Below are 20,305 nucleotides of genomic sequence, written 5' to 3'. Positions count from 1 at the left end.
ACTATTTAGAGTTCCCTCTCATCTGTACAATCAGGAAATCCGTGGAAAATAGCTTAATTTTCAACATGTTTCTCTACATAAATAAACATTAAATTCTTTTTCTAGAGTGTATTTCTAGGAATAGAGTTTTTATTTCACCTAGAAGATGCCTGCTATTGGTCACCAATAATTTCCTTGGTCTTGTATGCGGTCATGAGCAAATGGGGCACCAGCGTCCCTGAATCTAGATCTGTACTCATTCCTCCACACACTGGGCTTCAGAAGAGGGAGAAAGGATCCTATTAAACACAACGGTCACCTCGTGTGGAAGAAGCTGGTGTCTGTAGTGACTAGAAGAGTCTAGTCAGATTGCGTCTTCTGCAAGTCTCCCAAAGTGGCTGGATATCCCAACACTTATCATTCCTTTTGGCTCAGGAATAATCTTAGTCCACAAAGGGGACAAGGAAATCCTGCTTACACAGGTTTGTCTGTAGCGTGTGTCCCCAGCACAGGAGACGTCTCGTCCTGCTCAGACAGGGCAGGTGCTGCTACCAAAACGTGCCAGGACTTGAGGAAAGAAACACCACCCAACTCCACTTGGGTTCCTCAGTCCCGGTTTCCTTCCTGCGATGTGGCTTCCCCGTGCGCTTGGGGTCCCTCTGGGGGGGCTGTGGGTGGTGAGGGCCTGTGAGAGTCTGACAGACCCGTGCGTGCAGTAGACATTGTCTACAGGAGGACAGAGTCTTGTCCCTGTGTCTCTACTTTCTTTAAATGTCTATGGGTCTGGTTATAATTAAGAAATATAAAGCCACGCAGCACTATTACTTAACTCTGACCGACACTTTATCGTCCTCTCAGTCAGGAAGCCCCAGTAACACAGGTGTTTCGCAGAACTCGTCACGGTCGTTGATGCTTCAACGGTGCCCTCGTGTTGAGGAAGTTTGGAAAGTTGGGTCCGAGGTAGGAGCCCTGAGAACCTCCGGTGTCCTGGTGTGCCCCGGGGTCCCCATCCCGTTCTGACTGGCTCTTGTTGGAGCACCGGCAGGGAGGAGGCACAGAAGACTCATCCGGGTGCTCTGAGGGCAACACGCCTAGCGCCCAGGGGTGGCTTGCTTTTTCCCGGGCAGCGAAACAGCCGACGGGAGTGATTTCTAAAGCAAGTGCTCTTGTGGGTGAGCTTGCAATTTTGCGTTGCTGGAAGCAAGTTAACGATCCGATGCGTTTGGAGATTTGTCTAAATCCCTTTTCCTCGCTTTAAAGAGATGAAAATGTCCTCTTTCCTCGAGCTGAAATTAGTGAATATTAATGTATCACGGTACGCTTTTAAAAGATGGTTTGATGTTTGTACATAACCATTGACAACGGTATTTCCTGTGTGGAAATGAATGATAGCTTTACAGCGGCTTGATTTGTACACACCTGAACTTACAATGGCCTAATTAAATACGGACTTTTACCCTAATTAAATACGGACTCTACAAATCCATACCGGATATTTCAGCTGTTTTTCATAAATTAACTCTATTCAAATAATAACAAAACTTCCTCTGTTTTTAATAGAAAAAATATGTATGTTTTCAGGGAGCTCTGGAAAGTGCCTCCGGCTTGAATATGTTTCGTATTTCCTATCTGTGCAACGGAATCCATCGAAGGATATTGGCCCAGATGCCACACTGTCTTTCAATTAAATTACCGTGAGCACTTCTATTTTTAAACAATAGAGTCTACAGAAAGCAGTCATATTAATTTCGAAATAGGAGAACTACGTATTTTTGTTTATGTTCCGTGAAACAGCATCACACTGTTTTGTCTCCTTTTCCTTTCCTTTCCTTTCCTTTCCTTTCCTTTCCTTTCCTTTCCTTTCCTTTCCTTTCCTTTCCTTTCTTCTTTTCTTTTCTCTTTTCTTTTCTCTTCTTTTTTGTCTTCTCTCTTTTCTTTCCTTTCCTTTTCCCTTCTTCCCTTCCCTTCCCTTCCCTTCCCTTCCCTTCCCTTCCTTTCCTTTTCTTTTCTAGGCCACAAACAGGTATTTCCATGGTGCTGTGATCCCAGGGTCTCCCCATCTGGCTAGTTGCCTCGTTGGCTATAAAGCTGCTAATCCAAGAAGGCAACGCAGAGCTGGTCTCTCTGCACGGCAGGGGTTAGGAACTTGCCGGTGCTGTTCCCCGTCCGGCCTCTGTGTCCATCCCATATATTAATTTATTGACTTGATTCGATGAGTGTTTACCGGTGCTCAGAGACTGATGCTTTGTTACATGTTTTTTGACGAAATTAGAAAGAAAAGAGTCTGACGAATCCTGTGTTCTGCTGTCCTGCAAATTTCTGCTCTGTTGCTACACCTCGGAGACCTTTGCCAGTGTGGGAAGCCCCGGCCGAACCCTGGAAGCCCACGGGCCCCGTTTGGGCTTCTGTGTTGTTACTAAGCAGCCCTGTACTTTTGGTGGCAACACAGTTCATTCTCTGGGTTCAGCTTTTGCTTCTACAGAATGTGCGCTCTGACAGTGCCTGTCTCATTAGGTTGTCGTAAGAATTCACCGGCTAATTCATGGAAAGTACTTTTATTTATTTACTCGGCAAATATTTATTGTATACCTATCGGATGCTGATGCGGTTCTGGGCACTTGGAAGACATCAGTGGAGCAAAACCAAATTCCTCGCTCCCTTCCCAAATGTGTATTCTGCCTGGAGACTGGGGATGGGAAGGAAAGGAAAATAAACGATACAGATGAACATGATGAGGAAGCAGATTTTCTGGAAAGTCAAGAGCACTAGGGCAATACGGGGAAATGGAACAGAGTATATGGATTGGGGGTATTCGGGGGGGGAAGCTAACAGCAGTTTTAAATGGGGGTGCCGGTTAGACCTCATCAAGAAGCTGGCGTCCCAGCACAGGTCAGAGGGAGGGGAGACTGTGGGCTCATGGAGAGGTGAGGAACACCAGTGCTCATGAGGGGCTCGGGGTGGGAGCAGCACAAAGGCCAGTGTGGCTGAAGGGGGAGAGAAGTCATCTCGGAGACCCAAGAAGCAATGGGGGCGGGGCCTTCCTTAGGATCTCGGCACTTAGCGGCCGCCCTGGGTACTGTGACATAGGTCCTGTTTGAGAGGCTGGCTCTGGGGCTGTTTCGAGAACAGGCATTCCAGGATCAGGGCGGAGACGAGGACTGCCCCGTTAATCCGGGCGAGAGGGGTGGGTGTTAGCGGGAAGTTGGAGAGACGCGGCTGCCTTTCGGAAGGAGTTTGGGGCTGAGGCAGCACCGGTTCGTGACAGGTGAGGGAAGAAGCGTCCCGGGGACGAGGAAGTGAGGAAGCCCCGGGCCGGTTTGGCCTGGGCCCCGGCAGGCGTCGCCCACCTGCGCACCTGCGTGATGGGGGAGGCCGTGGGGCGCGAGGCGTGGGGCTGGAGAACGAGCTCAGCGTTGGGAATGTGCCGGCGGACTGAACACAGAGCCCGACGCTTGACAAGAATTCAAAAAATAGTGTCGAAGTCCATGGTTTGTCTCTAATATTCAATGGTTGCTGTGGAGGCAGCCTGTGCCGGGCCTTGTGGCTCGGGGCCGGTGGCGAAGGGGACAGGTGTCCGTCTCTGGAAACAAACGAAGCACCTTCCGCGCTCCCCGACCGTCCGAGCCACGTGGTGGCGGGTCTGTCTGCCTCCCTGGCTCTCCTGGGCTTGGCTGGCCCTGCTGGGCCACCAACAAGAAGGAGCGGGTGATTTCGCTGGCTTTTCCTGCCAGGTGGTTGCCGCCGGGTGAGGCCCCGAGGAGAGGCTGAGTCAGTGCTGCGTGGCCTGGCCTTCAAGGCCCGCGGAAGCGGTGATGGAGCAGCCCGTGTCTGGAGGCACGGAGCTCGGGGCGGTCGGTCGTGCCGCCGGGAGACCCTGCGACAGGGTGCCACGGGCCTCTCCCCCTTCCCGGGTCCTGCTCGGCGTCCCCACTCCTGTTGAGGCCGCCGAGCCGGGCCAGCCCCCCTCCACCTGTGTGTCCCCTACCCTGTGAGCCACAGTGTGGCCTCTGCAGTATGGCTTGGTTTTATCCCTGCTTCTCCAGCCTTGTAGCTGCTATGCCAGCCCCTCCTCTTCTCAACCACGTTGATGTTACTTGCGGAACCTTCCGGCTACTTGTCCTGTTCTGGGTTTTCCTTTTATCCCGGGTTTGCATACCACTAGGCAAGTCTGTCTGTCTTCCTTTTCTTTCTTTCTTTCTTTCTTTCTTTCTTTCTTTCTTTCTTTCTTTCTTTCTTCTTTCCTTCTTTTCTTTCTTTCTTTTTCTTTCTTTCCTTCCTTCTTTCTTTCTTTTTCTTTCTTCTTTCTTTATTTCTTTCCTTCTTTCTTTTTCTTTCTTTCCTTCTTTCCCCTCTTTCTTTCTCTTTCTTTCTTTCTTTCCTTTCTTCTTTCTTTCTTTCTTTCTTTCTTTCTTTCTTTCTTTCTTTCTTTCATGTTTATTTATTTTCAGAGAAAGTGGAAGAGGGGCAGAGAGGGGGAGAGAGGGGATCCCAAGCAGGCTCCATGTTGTCCGTGTGGAGTCAGAGGTGGGGATCCAACTCACAAACAGTGAGATCATGATCTGAGCCTAAATCAAGAGTCTGACGCTTCACCGACTGAGCCCCTCAGATGCCCCCAGGCAAGTCTTTCCAGAGCTGACGGAATTAGGGAAATTCTTTTCCAAAATGCAAGCTTCTTTATTCTTTCATCATTCTGGTAGGTAAATAGGTTTTTGAGAGCCCACCAAGTGCCAATTATTGGGCTGATATTTGTATGTTGTGGTTGGGCCTTGGATGGCATCAGCCAAGAGGGTACAAACCATCTGGAAGTAAATGACCACACGACACATTTACTTATTAGAAATAAATGCGGGGCGCCGGGGTGGCTCGGTTGGTTAAGGCTCGGACTCTTGGTTTTGGCTCAGGTCACGATCTCACTATTTGTGGGTTCGAGCCCGGCCTCAGGTTCCACACTGACAGCCCAGAGCCTGCTTGGGATCTCTCGCTCCCTCTCTCTCTCTCTGCCCCTCCCTCCTCACTCTCTTTCTCTCAAAATAAATGAACTTAAAAAAAATTAAAGAAAGAAAGGAAGAAATACAGCATCGCGAGTGCAGGATGCGGGTGGTGTTTCTGAGTGTTGGGGGCGTCACTGTCACTGTTGGTGGCATTTCCCGATGTGCCCGTCCGTCTGGCCAGTGCTTGGGTTGCTTTCTCCCAGGCGTGTTCCCTCCCGTCCAGACCCCTCTCCTCCCTCAGGCTTCCGCTTGTCGGGAGCACCGCCCTTCCCCACCTTTCCTTGGACACAACTACATAGTTTTTTTAACTGAGTTCCTACAGTTCTGAGTACTCAGCACTTTTTTATCACTAAAGAGCCCGTTCTGTTCCTAGCGTTCTGAGCACACGGAGGAAGCTTCCTGTGTCTGCCCGTCGTCCATGTGGCTCCCGTGGGGCAGGTGCCAGGAAAGGCCGGTGGCCCTGCTCTGATGCTCTTTACCGAAGTAAAACGTATGGTATCTTACGAAGCTGCGTGAACGCAAAAGAAATTTTAATCGGATGAACTCATTGTTTCAAATGAAGTGAAAACTCCTTTTACAGTTCTTGTGGCCATTTCAATCCGAGCAGCCCTTCTGAGTCCTTTGAAAGGAAGGTGCCCATGCGGGCTGCACACAGCTTCGTGGATTTCTCAGGGAAATGCCTGTGTGTCGTTGCCCTCCAACTTCACACAGACCAACAATGCGACGTGAAGTGTATTTTTATTCCACTGGGAATATCCGAGATGTGCATGCGTTTCCTGAGACATACATTCCTGGTTTCGCATAGCCAAATATTGCTTTAGATATTTGTTTGCTTGTTTTTTTATTAAATATTTATTTCTGAGAGAAGGGAGAAAGAGTGCAAGTGGGTGAGGGATGGTGGGGGGGACAGAGGATCCGAAGCGGCTCCGCATGGACAGCAGAGCCCGACGCTGGGCTCGAACCTGTGAACCACGAGATCATGAGCTGAGCTGAGCCACCCAGGCGCCCCTGCTTATTATTTTGTTTTAAATAGAACCTCTCATCGAAAGAATTAGAAATTAGAAAAGGGCAGGACTTCAGTGTGCCCCAGAGGTCTTAAGTTTTACTGAAAGACTGAAAAATTGTATCTATAAAGAAAACTTATAGAATTTTATATTTTTCTAGGAATTTCAGAATGATTGGACATTACCTGTTTGTTTATATGTTCATAATGTTTAAAAAATGCCCTTAACAAGCTCTTAATAGGAAGAGACTTTTCTAACAGATAATACTCTTTATCTATGAGTAGATATTCATCTTTTTTAAAGCCTGTACAAAACTTCATAATTAACGATGGCGATTTAGATTTATCCAAAGTCAGAAATAATATAAAGATGACTGCTATCACTGTGTCTACTGAAGTCTAAAGAAAAGACAAAAAGGAATCTTAAACATTGGATAGGGAGAGATTAACATGTCTTTATTTGCAGGCGATAAGGTTGCTGTGGACAAGTCCAAAATAATCCGTTGTCCTGAAATAACATGGGAATTGAGCACGTTTGCTGAGAATGAGGTCAACATACAAAAACCAACAGCACTTTTATACGCTAGTCATAACCGTTGTAACAAAGATCGCATTCACGATTTCTACAGTGTTTCTAGGGCTCTGGGAATAAACTGAATACGTGTAAAATCTTTATAGGGAAAATTATGAAGCATTACTGCATATTTGAATAAATGGAGATACACTTCCCTTTCATAGCGAGAAAATACTTTATCTTAAACACGTGAATACTTCCCAAATTAGTCTTCCAGTTTTGCTAACTTCCGACCAATATCTAACGCAGGTTTTTCACAGACCTGCACTGACTTATCATAAAATTGCGAGGGGAGAACAGGCGGTCAGGGGTAGTTAGAAAAGCCTGACGAATTACAAGGTTGAGGAATTTGTCCTCCCAAATACCGTGATTTAATATAAATCCATAGCGATTAAGGCGGTGTTATATTATTAGGGCAATAGATGCAGAAAGCAATGTGCATCACGAAAAGCCCAGAAGCAGACGGTGTCCTAGCACTGTTATTACAAACCACCACATGCTGGGGGGCTTGAACAACAGAAGTGTGTTCTCTCAGTTCCGGGATCTAGAAGTCCACAGTCAAGGCATCCACAGGACCATGCTTTCTCTTGAGGCTCTGGGGAAGAATATTTCTTGTCTCACCTGGCTTCTGGCATTGCCTGTGATCCGTGGGTCCTGGGCTGGCAGGTGCATCCTGGCAACCTCTGCCTTCACTGTTGTATGGACCTCTGCCCTGTGTCCCCATGTCCACGGTTCCCTCCTCTTATGTTGGATTGGGTTCCACGATTTCATCTTAACATGATTATACCTGCAAAGACCCTATTTCCAAACAAGTCACACACATAACCTCTGGGGATTAGGCTTTGAACATAGTTTAGGGACACACAACTCAGCCTACCCCACAGACCAATGCATACATGGAATTGTGACATCGCAAAGGCCACCATTTCAATAGAATAAATGCTGCTAGAAAACTTGGTTGTTTGGGGGCACCTGGGTGGCTCAGTCGGTTAAGCATCCGACTTTTGATTTCCCCTCGGGTTGTAATCTCACAGTTCGTAAGTTCCAGCCCCACGTTGGGCTCTGTGCTGACAGTGCAGAGCCTGCTTGAGATTCTCTCTCTCTCTCTCTCTCTCTCTCTCTCTCTGCCCCTCCCCTGCTGGTGTTATCTCTGTCTCTCTCAAAATAAATAAATAAACTTAAAAAAGTTGGTCATTTACATGTGTCAAGAAAGTGAGGATTCATGACCTGAAAAAGAAAGAAAAGAAAGTCCATGTAAATATCAAGCAGAGTGAGTTGTGCATTTTCAGTTATTTCTTAGGAGTTTGTTCTGAGGAAATTATCCACGCTCTCTAGAACTCAGGCTTCTTCCTCTCAGGTGAGGCTAATCGGACCAGCACCCCTGTTTTATTGGGAGGATTATGTTAGATACAAGAGAATCTACGTGTTCAGTGCCCGCGACAGCAAAAGCCCGCAGCCCATATCAGTTTTCCATCCTTCTCTTTCAAATTCCATATTTCCATCTCCAAATGTGAAACTGGGCAGAAGCCATCAGTTAGAGGGTACTTTTGGTTTACACAGGTAGATTTCTAAGAACTTTTCTTAGTAAAAAAATAAAGTTTCTTGTGTTGTATGAAAGGAGAGTGGGTTAGCACTCCCCTTGCCAAGGATGAGAGAGATCCCTCCCGCAACCCTCCCCACCAATCCCCCCCCCTTCATCCCCCACCCCCTGCCCCCACCTGACTGCATGCATATGATCAAGGCACTGCCACCTCATGGTGGCTTCTAACTAATCACCTTTTGCTACTGTTCTAGTGTGGGGACAGATGGCAGGTATGCTTGGGGTGAGTACAGCATACAGTATAGACCAATTACATCACTATGTTGTACACCAGAAATGAATATAACGTTGTGTGCCAACTCTACTAAAAAACAAGTTTCCTTCCCATCTGGATGTCAGTTGGGCAAATCTCAAATGTACAGAAGCATAGCTTTCTTAAATAGTACTTAGTTATCGTTGAACTTACACCTGGAACATTCCAAGGGATAGTTCTCACATGCTTTGATCTTTTCCTGTATTTGGATTTTAGTGTGGGAAAATTTTTTCTGCAGGATTCCTTTTTGCCTCCAAGTGGGGATTGACCACCCAATACGTTAAACCCCACACGCCAGAAACCAACCAACCAAAGAAACAAAAAAAGAGTATTCTTAATATAGCAGAGAATAATATTGCAGTGAGAAATTGTGGAGCTGGATTTGTGGTTCCAGATGACAAATTTGGGTCAATTTTGACTTTCCAGACCTAGCTGGATAACTCTCCACTACCAGTGGCCTCTTGTAAAAGCTTCAGATGAATGTGTATCGATGAATATGGTTGAGTTGTGTTAGCATGCAAATCTCTTTATGCATCAGTTTATAAAATTTCGGTACCACAGTTCTGGAATTTTCTTCCTCTCTTAAAGTAGAAAAATGAACTGATACCTCCGAATGAACTGCTTTTATTTAGAGATAAATAACACATAGTTTATCCTTTAATTGGAAATTTATCAATAGAGTTGGTTATTACCATTCCGGGATTCTGGTTTAGTTACCATAGGACTGTGTTCAGTCTATGTTGCTACATAAGATAATAATAAAAGAGTATAATGGCTTAAAAAAAAAGGGATCTTTATTGCATACTTTGTTGAAATTCGATATTTTAAAAAGCCTGTAAAGCCATGAGGCTGTAGGAAATTATTTGTTCTCTGCCGATGTGTGATGTGTGTGGAGGTAATTTCTGACTCTGATAGGGACCCGCACAGAATGACCATCGATGCTACTTGGGACTGTGGTTTTCATTAGCCTGGTCTTTGCATGAGTTTATTTTCACCAAGGAAATAAGTTCCCTCCACCATCATGGTAACTGACCACTCTTCAGGCTTTATTAGGCTTTCCCTTTATAAACCGAGGTCCAAATATGTAGCTCTAAGCAGCTATCAACGCTAACCATGTCTAGCTCGACTGAAATGCTGAGCTCGTAGTCAAAACTTTTGGGGAAATAAAATTTTGAAGCTTCTGTGCAGACCTTGCTAGATACTAACTTTGGTCTTAAGAAGGCACCATGTGAAGCATTAAGCAACATTTAACACATGTGTATCGACTTATTATACGATGATTTTTGAAATTATCCATCTAAAAATTATTTTAAGGGTATTTCTCCTTTTTTTGCCTTCTCTCATGTACTTATAGAAGAGTTATTAGTGTCCATCCCATACGGGGGGGATTTCTACCCCCTATTTCATTTTCATCCCAGCTCTGTGAAATAGAGGGTGTCACTGGCCATTGTTGTTGGTACCTTGTGTTTTGCAAATGAGAAACCAAAGATTGAACGAAGTATTCGGCTCACGATTCCCCAAATAGTAAGTGTTGAGTGAATAGAGTGTAAGAAAAACAAACAAACAAAAAACTCTCAGAAAAAATTTGTGGGGGGTTCTTAATGATTCAGAGAATGTGATGCTCTGGTGATTACTAAAACAGTGAAAGAAAAGGAGGAGAGAAGGAGAAAGAAGGAAAGAAAAGGAAAGGAAAGGAAAAAAGAAAAGAAGAAAAGAAAAAGGAAAAAAATATTTGAGAAGCTGTTGATAGGTAGGGATAGCACTGCATAGATTAAATCCTGCCAGGCTTGAGTTTCCCATTTTGTTACAAAATTGTTGCCTGATTACGAATTCTGAGATGAGAAAGCAGTTTGAAAGAGACACCATTTTCATTTTCCTTTCTTCCTAAAAGACATAACAGGTGCCATACTGACTGCATTGTATTTCTCACATCGGAACATTTTCATTTTATTTTCCTTCTTTTCCCTTTTGGTTTGTTCACTTGTCACAAGGAAAATTTCACTGAAATACTTGAATTTTCCCAATAGTCTGTGATGATTACCTTAGAGCACTAGAGGCAGTACAGAATACCCAGGTGTGCCGTCTAGGGAGGCGAGTGCTTCGTCCTGACTCATCAGCGGCAGCCTGTCTTCTTGAAGACCAGGTAGGGTTGAAAAGCTACAGAAAGATACTGATGGGAGCCTTGCAAATATTTCATTATTTTCTCATGGGGCACCAGGAGCCACATTTTCATTGTGCTTTCTAAACAGACCTTCCTCCCTCCCTTCCTTCCTCCCTCCCTCCTTTCCTTCCTTCCTTCCTTCTCACCTTCCCTCCTTCCCTCCCTCCTTCCTCCCTCCCCCTCTCTCCCTCCCTCCTTCCTTCCTTCCTTCCTTCCTTCCTTCCTTCCTCACCCCTCTCTCCTTCCTCCCTCCCCCTTCCTTCCTTCCTTCCTTCCTTCCTTCCTTCCTTCCTAAATCTGCACTTGCATTGCAAAACAATACAAGTTTTTGCCATGAAAAGAAATATCCACTTTGAAGTGAGACTATGCAGGAGTTGCCTACAGCATGCAGCCTTCGGCAAAGCACTTAGCATGTTGAACCTCAGTCTCCCATACGTGGAAGGGAGATAATATTATCCACTCTCAAATTTCTTATAAAGACGGTGTGATACAGCATGTGCATGGATCTGTTACAGTGCTTGGGACACTAAACACTAAATGCTATTTTCATTTCTTTCTCGATATCATTTTATTACTTGTCTCCGACAAAGCATTTTATTTTGAAGTAAACACACCAATTTTAAAGTATGAGCCTGTGATCACAGTCTGAAGCAAAAGTGTCAATGCTTTTCAACCAAGTTAAGTTTATTAAGTAAAAAAAGCCTATTATTTTCAGGGTGCCGTATCTGTTGCAACGGAGGATGAAGTCAAGTGAAGCACGACCTTTGTTCCTAAGGTATATACGGTCTAATTGAATCTTGAGGAAAAAGTTAAAAAATTACTGGGTTAGCTGGTAGGGTGGATCTTACATAATGGTGAATAATCTAGATGGTAAAGAGTGGCTTGAATTATTAAAGCAATGGTCAGAGATGTAAGGACTTCCACAGAAAGTACTGCGGTTCTAAGGGTTATCAGGGACATTCATATGATGCCAACTAAAATAAATATATTGATGAATTAAAGACAGAGCAAGATAAATATAGACATCCCTCAGTTTAATTATGGACTAGAATCTGGCAGCAAAATTTAAAGGGTATTTTTTTCTTTTGGGATCTCAGATGCTCTTCTCATAGAATCAGCATTAATAATGTCAGGAGTCGGGGCGCCTGGGTGGCTCAGTCAGTTGAGCGTCCGACTTCGGCTCAGGGCATGATCTCGCAGTCCGTGAGTTCGAGCCCCACGTCGGGCTCTGTGCTGACAGCTCGGGGCCTGGAGCCTGCTTCGGATTCTGTGTCTCCCTCTCTCTCTGACCCTCCCCCATTCATGCTCTGTCTCTCTCTGTCTCAAAAATAAATAAATATTAAAAAAATTAAAAAAAAATAATGTCAGGAGCCTTCAAGAACACAGTAGGACTCATGGAATGTACAACACATGGTGGTCATTAAAAAGTGAAAGTTGAATCCGAGACTAAACCTGAAACAATGCGTCTGAGCATAATTAAATGCCAGCTAAAATTAGATGAGAATGAAAAAAATTCCTCTAACAAAACAGTTTGAAAATTATTACAGATAACTGAAGAGGTAGATAACTTTGAAAGTTAGAACTCATTTCTCACAATTAACTTAGAAGCGTAGAAACAGATCTTTTATAATTGGCGTGACAAGAGAAATAATTTATTAACATGTAGAAGAGAGTCCCGAGCTTATAGAAAAGGGAAGGTTAATTACTATGGCAGGAGTCAGCTGATGCTACGTCCCATTCTTTACTTTACGGATCAGTTGGTTTCTTAAATGATTTCCTGTATGGTTTGGAGGAGGAAATAATTTTCCTGACTTTAAGCCTAAACCACCTTCACGATAGCATTTTTGTTTTAAGCTTATGATCCAGTCTTTACAGAAATGGTTCTTTTCTTAAGCCACTGTTCTAATGTGCCAGTATGGGGTAAGCAAAGCTATGTTGATTTACACATGCTGCAAACATCATTTTAGCACCTGGGTGCTTGCTGGTAAAAATTACTCTCTCCTTCTGAAGATTATCACGATAGTCTTGGCTATGAGCATAACTAGTGAATATTCTCAGTGTACCTTCCTTGACATTCTCCACCATCAGCGGATTATCGTTGGGTCCTGTCCTGCCTCACCATGCAGGAAAAAAAAAAAAAAAACTAGTCAAAGGTAACACCAGACAGGAAGGGTTTCCTTAAGCGGCAAATGGTTAAAATACCATTGTCATCTCCAATTGTTTTTGTGACTTTAAGTTATTTTTCTGTGCATGACCACAGCTTTACGAAACGCTGGCTAGAGTTTCTAATAATTCCATTACTCAGACGCCCGACAGGTAAGACAAAAAGTGGTCTACTGGTGTCTCTGGATACTTAGTGTGCAATTGTCACTCTTGTTAAGAATCCACGATGAATACCACTATGTCGCCGCAAACCGAGAAAGAGATCGCAATATTGACTGTGTCCCATATTTTCATTACACCCTCTGCCGAGTGCTTTCTTTGGCTTCTGTGATTTCACTCTGTTCGCCAGAACAGTGGGGGACCTGCCACTTAGCTGTTCTACATTACATTGGCTTCTTGCACATTGTATACTTTTCCATTCATTCATCGAGGTTGTACAATTCATGTCTTACACACCTTAGATCCACAGTATCATTTAGACACTCTTTTTGAATGGAATCTATGTGGTAACAACTTAGTGTCTATTACATCTCTGCTTCATCTTTTGCCATATTTTTGAACATACCGTGCCCAGTTCTTCCGTTTCATTAATTCCTGTACCTGGATCATGTTGGGGTCTGTTTCTTTTGTAGTTTCCTTTCTCGTTCTTATTTATCGTATAGTCTTTCCTCTTTGTGTGCTCGGTCAATTTTAGTTATGTTCTGGACAATGTGTTAAAGACCTAGGGAGAGTGGTGATGCTTGTCTTACAAAGACTTTCTAATTTGATGTCTTGCTAGGGCGGCATGTCTATTTTCAAAGGAGTTCCAAGTTCTTGCCTGGTTTCTCTGTCCTCCGGAAATGGCCTCTCCCAGGAGCCAAACCTGAATCCCCTTCACCTGGATATCCGCGATCCATGGGTGCCCCGTGTCAGTCTTTGTTGTTGATCTTTGGTGTTAATTTGCCCCTCTAGGGGGCCTCCCTCATGCATGTTTTCTTTTCAGGACTGTTCTCCTGGGATGTCAAGGAGTCCCCAGCACCGTGAGGGAGCAGGAAATTCTGAGTTTCAGAACCTCTCACCGGGCCGTTTATCCCGCACACAGAGTCAGGATTCTGCGAATGTCTTTAGTGAGAACCAGATGAATATTTGAGGCCTTCTAGTTTGTTGTTCTGGACTTGGAACTGTTCATTGGTTTCTCTCTCCACTGAGGCTAGACTCCTGTCTGGGCCCAACCCGAGCCCATGCTCAAAACTGGCGGATGTCTTTCCGAGAAAAGAGCTGGGTGTCATGAGCTCATCTGTGAATGGGCCTCCCATCCTGGAAATTTTAGCCCATCAATTCCTTGTTGTTTTCATAGACCTCTAAGTGTCTTGAAATCGTTATTTTGTAAACCATAATGTATTACCTTTTTCTGTATCGGTGGGACTGTTTGCCTACTTGGGCCTGTGACATCCAACAAGAAAGCATGCATTCCGTCCAAGTCCTTATGTTTAAGTGAGATGTAAAAAAAAAAAAATCACTCAGAGAGAAATGACCAGGGGGCAGAAGGGGTTCATTTGAGACTGTTTAAGAAGTGCCCGTAGGCAGCAGAGATGTTGGCTGTGAGGAGAGGTAATCCAGGAACTGTGAATGCCCGCTTGCCAACAGTAGAAAGGTTTCCATGTGGCAGACAGGTTTGACTTTTGTGTGTGTTTTGCTTCGGATGGTTAGAAGATGCTAGAAGGAGACAGACTTGAGATCTAAGATCTCAGGTCTATGAGGAATCTCAGACCTCTGAGAAAACAAAATGCAGCATCTCTGGGCAGGATACATTTTCTCTTGTTGGAGTCGTGCACGCAGTTTGGGGGGTTTTGCGGTGAGCGTTTAGAGGATAGTGGTGTTGGACTCTAATGGGTCCTCCCGATCTTGCGGTTCTGGGAGTTTCTTCCGTATTCTCTCCCAGCACCATAGTTACCTTGTGTTTTCATGGCAGGAATGACGGTTGTCGCACACTTCGCCTGGGATACAGGAAGTCTTTCTGGACTCTATATGTTTGGCTGCTTTAAGTTATTTATGTCAGCGCTATTGTTCTTTCTCTAGCAAATGACTTCTGTAGTTGTATCTCTGTCTGGGTCCCGAATTGAAAAGGATTACGGCTGCCTGAACATAAGTTGATAGCAATACATTACGTGAACCTTCTTCTTATTCTATAAAAACATGCGTTTGGAACCAAAGTCCACTCACCACAGCTAAGTACCTATTCAGAGGAGGCAAAAGTGGTGATACGTTTTCACACGAGTTCAAGTCCTTGATACGGCAATTATGCTACTTCTGGTGTAGGCTGTCAGGCGTCTCATAATCACGGCATGCCACATGCAGATTTTCTTATTGTTAGAATAACGTGTGCCCGGAAAAATGGCTCACTGCTTGAATTTGAGAGTAATAGACATGTGACCTCCGTGCAGCTATCAGAGCTGATGTTTGCAATATATTTGATTGCAGTCTCCGTGTAATGTTTTAATAGGCACTCACTTAGTAAAGACAGAACAACGATCGTGTTAATGGTGGTAACAACTATAACTTTATACTTTTCAGAAGTGTTTTTCATGTATAACATTAGGTCATTAGCACGTACGTCTCTGAGGCAGGCGGGGCAGAACATTTTATCCCCGAGGAGCTGAGGTCCTCAACTGTGAGTGGGCACAAAGCAGGGGGGACTGGCATTGGGATTCGGGTGTCTTTGCCCCAGGCTGTCTGTCTGTCCCAGCAGGATGGCTCCCACAAACCTGCCCCCATGATGTCCAGCTCTTCAAGATTGAGCTGGCCTTTTGTGAATTAGCCCTCATGCAGGGTGACACAGCCCCCTGAGCCCATCCTGAGCCCTGCTCAGACTCAATGAGGCAGGGGTCTGGAAAGGGTTGCTCTGGAAGAGGGCTTGTGGTCCTGCTGGGTGAAGAAAGCCTGACCAGAGCAAGACAGTGGCAGCTTCAGAGGGCAGCCTCTGTGCGCTCACTTCCGTTTGAAGCGGAAATATGGAGGGAGTTTTTTTTTTTAAATTTTTTAAAACGTTTTATTTATTTTTGAGACAGAGAGAGACAGAGCATGAACAGGGGAGAGGCAGAAAGAGAGGGAGACACAGAATCTGAAACAGGCTCCAGGCTCTGAGCTGTCAGCACAGAGCCCGACGCGGGGCTCGAACTCACAAACTGTGAGATCATGACCTGAGCCGAAGTCGGACGCTTAACCGACCGAGCCACCTAGGCGCCCCTATGGAGGGAGTTTTAATGAGCAGTGAAAGACTCTTTTACTCTGTTTCTGGAAAACTTTTTAGTAACATTGTGACCCAAATGTGACCCAAATCGTTACCCACAAGAGCCATCTGTCCCTGTCTGCTTTACATCCGTCTCAGCCACCTTCTCTGGTAGGAACTTTGGAAATGAAAAGGGGCTGACGGTACAGGAGCTATTCCCGTAGTTGCTAGCAAAATGACTCGCTGTCCCATTGCGGGGACATTCCCGCCACATCACCGGAGCACTCCCTCAGGGAAGGAGTGAAGTGCTGACAGACACCCCTTTTCGTCTCTGGGAGCCATCTGGTCGTGTTCCTCTGCCCGGTACTGTCTACACCATATGTGGCTCGCGTTTTCAACTTGTATTGAGCTTGGCCGGCTCTGGGCACGGGGGAGACCGCAAAGTGATCTTCAATGACCGTATTACGGAGTCCTTAGATTCGAAGATAATGAAGTGATTCAAATCTATTTGCAGAATTTTAGCCGAGTGACCGACTGATTCTCAGCTCAAGGTGAAATGTCTTTTTTCTTTTGGCATCTAATAAATCAATCTTAAATACACGTTCGAGGTGTTTTTCAAAAAAGCCTATTTGATTGGGGGCCTTGGCCACTTCGTCGAGGGATCTTCCCGAGATCTTAGAGGTGGGTCTATCAGACAGTTGGGTATCTCAGGGAATCAGGGTGAGAACTCAGACTCGGGTAACTACAAAAGTTGAATGGGAGAAAATTTGAGAGTAGAAGGGATAGTGTGTGAGGCAGGACCTCTAAGGCCACATAAGTCTGCCAAGGGCAGAAGCCACAATGGAAGCAAGGTCAGCAGAGGTCTAGGTCAGAGAGCAGGTGTCCTGCTGACCGTTCTGTAATTGTTAGTGCCAGGTACTCTGGTAATGACTTTCCATATCAGTTCCTTTCCATGGGAGCTGCCTCTGGTTGTTACCTCGATTCACAGACAACAGCATCAGGTCTAAGACAATTCACATCTGGCACACACAGCTAGTGGAGTTGAGGAGTGTCTATTGGGACAAAGCTACGTCTCCCAAACAGTCAAGTACTTCAACATATGCTGCATTTCAGAGATATTCCACTGTAAGGGCCTACCCAGTCATATCAACAGAAATAGCATTTTACCCTCCCTCCCCCCCGCCCCACCCCAGGGTCCGATAGCCAGCAGGACATCTGTGTTCAGAGAGATTGGACGGAATGGTTTTCATTAAGTTTATCCTTAAAAATGTACCTCTGCCAGGAATAGCCTCTTACTACAAGTGACGTCCTAGGGCCTCTTACCAGAGCTGTTTGCAAATGGCTAGAATCCAAAGCCAGGGATATTTCGATCTCGCTGCCTTTCGGGGCTCCTCTGCATCATTCACACACTTTGCCACGTTTAGGGATATAACATGAATGCTTTGGCTGGGAAAAGCCGCCACAGTGGTAATATTTTAAGTAGTTTGGTGGTGTAAAAGTAGGAACCACACGCCTTTTATTGTTGCCCGCTTGAAATTCTACACGGGTTGTTTTACTAACAGAAAACACACAGATATTTTAACTCGAATGGCTTAGACTTGAGCAAGCTTGTCACTCACCATTGGTGTGTGACCCGAGGCCAGGTTGGTGACTTCTCCAAGCTAGTTACCTCCTGTGTCAAGGGAGAGGAAAATCAAAGGTAAAATTGACCTCTGACCTCTACACACAACGAATATTAATACTCCTACCGGTAATGATTGATAGTCTGTGCAAAAGGACAGGGTTATGCCTCCAGCATTTAGTAAATAGTTACAAATACAATTTCTCCATTGCCCCAGTAAGACAAAATCGGAAGGTTTTTGGGTAAATTGTATTTGCTTACAGATAGAACGAAACAGCAACGGTTAAATCCGAAACCCTCCAGGAGTCTTTTGTGCCACAACCTTGATTACTAACACGGAAAAAGAGTTCGATGCACCCTTCCCATTCAATCCTGTACAGTTTAGGAGACCAAGAAGTAGATGTTGGGGTTGGCTCGGGCCTTCACGAAGAACAAGTTAATGCCATCCTGTGGTTTAGAAGCTGTTTCTGTCGGATGTTATTTGACAACAACCTGTGCTATTGCCTTTAGGCTCGATGATTGGATTTGGTTACTTTTTGATACATCGCTTTTCTTTTTTCTTTTTTTTTTTATGTTTCTTTATTTTTGAGAGGCAGAGAGAGACAGAACATGAGTGGGGGAGGGGCAGAGAGGGAGGGAGACACAGAATCCGAAGCGGGCTCCAGACTCTGACCCGTCAACCCAGAGCCCGACGCGGGGCTCGAACCCATGAACCGTGAGATCATGACCTGAGCCGAAGTCGGACCCTCAACTGACTGAGCCACCTAGGCGCCCCGACACATCACTTTTCTTGATAATGGCTGATTTTTTTTTTCTTCCAGGCCTTTAAAAAATACAAGTCGGTTTTGCACAGAACAATTTGACACATACTTCGTTTAAGTAATTAATACCGAGTCAGATGTATTTCAAGAATATTTTATAACTACTGTTTTTTTTTTTTTTTTCCCAGGGTTTTGTTGCTGAAAGTTTTTCTTGAAATCAAAAGCCAGCCTGTGGGTGAGTCCTATATCTTCTTGGTTCATTATGTTACCATTTTCTGGACAACACTGCTCAGCACGGGGATTAACAAGGTCAACTGGGCCGTGTTTGAACAAGTGCTTTTTTAATTACATAGTATGAGAGGTAGCTGGCTCCTCGCTGAGAAAGAAGATGGTTATTTGCTAAGGATTTCACAAAAAATGGCATATTCTGTCATTTTACCTCCACTGAACCGGTTCATCCCTCCAAAAGTTTGAAATAATAATGCTAGGTGTATTTATTTTTCTATATATGAAAAATAGTCTAAGGCTTATGAATTAGTTTTATGTCTTCATGGAATTTAGAATTTCTATGTGTATCTTTTTTCCTTTGCATTTTAGATATTTTTAGGTTTATTTATATTGAGAGAGAGAGAGTGAGCGAGCATGTGCCCACACATGTGCACATGCGGGGAAGGGCCTGAGAGAGGGAGAGAAAGAATCTGTGAGATCATGACCTGAGCCGAAATCAGAGTCAGATGCTTAACCGACTGAGCCACCCAGGTGCCTCCTTTGCGTTTTAAACTGGAATCAAAGGCATCATTTCTTTATACCTGTGCCTTGCAGAGTGCAAACACACAATAAATATCTGTTGATCTGAAATAAAGGTAAGCTTTCTGCTATGACTTAGATGCAAGGTAGCTCGAGATAGAATGTGGAGCCTTTTTTTTTTTAAGTTTATTTATTTATTCTGAGAGAGACCAGAGAGAAAATCCCAAGCAGCCTCCACACTATCAGCATAGAGGCTGACGCAGGGCACGATCTCACAAACTGTGGGACCAAGACCTGAGCTGAAATCAAGAGTCTATACCTAACCGACTGAGCCACCCGGGTGCCCCCAAATGTTGGGCCTTTAAAAAAAACAGGTCTTTAAAAGAGTTTGAATCTTGACATTCTATTTTATGAGGTAAGAAGGAATCTTTGAGCTCCTGAATGGTGTCAAACATTTTCTGTCAACTGTAGACTCTTTCTTGTGAAGTCCACATGTCTGGAGAAAGGAGAGCGGCTCTGAGTGTGTCTGACGGGACCTCGTGCGTTGCCCGGGGCTCACTTTGGAATCCATTGCCATGGTCCCAACCCCACGTCTCCCAGACAGGGGCGCGACCGCCGAGACAGGAGGCATGCTCTGCCGTGTACCACCCCGTGTCGCGCGTTGCGAGGGCCTTTCCACTCCGCTGTGCAGGTGGCTCTCAGGTACCCTGGCCTGGATGTGGTCTTCCTGCCCAATTCCCAGATCATCCTCCAATCTGCACCAGTCCTTTGGAGAAGGTCGGTCCTAAAACTTCTATGAAGAGAATTCAGTAGCTGGAGAATGCTTTAGTGCTTATGTGAATTTTACTATTTACCAGCAAATGTGACATTGAGAAGAGTTTTGCAGAGATAGCAGTAATTAGAAAAAAGTCTTGCTTGACTTCTGGCATGATATCATTAGGAGTCCCCCACCATCAAATGCTGTGATTTCTTTCTTTCTTTCTTTTTTTTTTTTTTTTTGCTTTTGCTCTAAAGTCACCGAAGAACTCAGACTTTGGTGTCTCATCCCAGAAGTGACAGAACTGGCATCATCATGTGGTCCTGCCTCTGGGATAGATGCATACGTGTATATGTTATAGCTAATCTGATGTTTGCTGCAATCATGTGAAGTCACTCTTTTTACCTTGTTTTCAATAAAGTTTATTTATTTTTGAGAGAGACAGAGAGTGAAAGAGCAGGGGAGGGGCAGCGAGAGGGAGAGAGAG

General features: G+C 44.9%; 1 pseudogene; it reads left to right on the top strand.

Annotated features, from left to right (window-relative positions):
- Nucleotides 1-8,151: 8,151 nt before the first annotated feature.
- On the top strand, nucleotides 8,152-8,331 carry LOC122216769 (annotated as a pseudogene).
- Nucleotides 8,332-20,305: the final 11,974 nt, after the last annotated feature.

The sequence above is a fragment of the Panthera leo genome, chromosome A3 (assembly GCF_018350215.1).
Source record: "Panthera leo isolate Ple1 chromosome A3, P.leo_Ple1_pat1.1, whole genome shotgun sequence".
NCBI lineage: Eukaryota > Metazoa > Chordata > Mammalia > Carnivora > Felidae > Panthera > Panthera leo.
The sequence above is the reverse complement of the archived record's forward strand: the minus strand, read 5'-3'. Positions and strand labels throughout refer to the sequence as shown.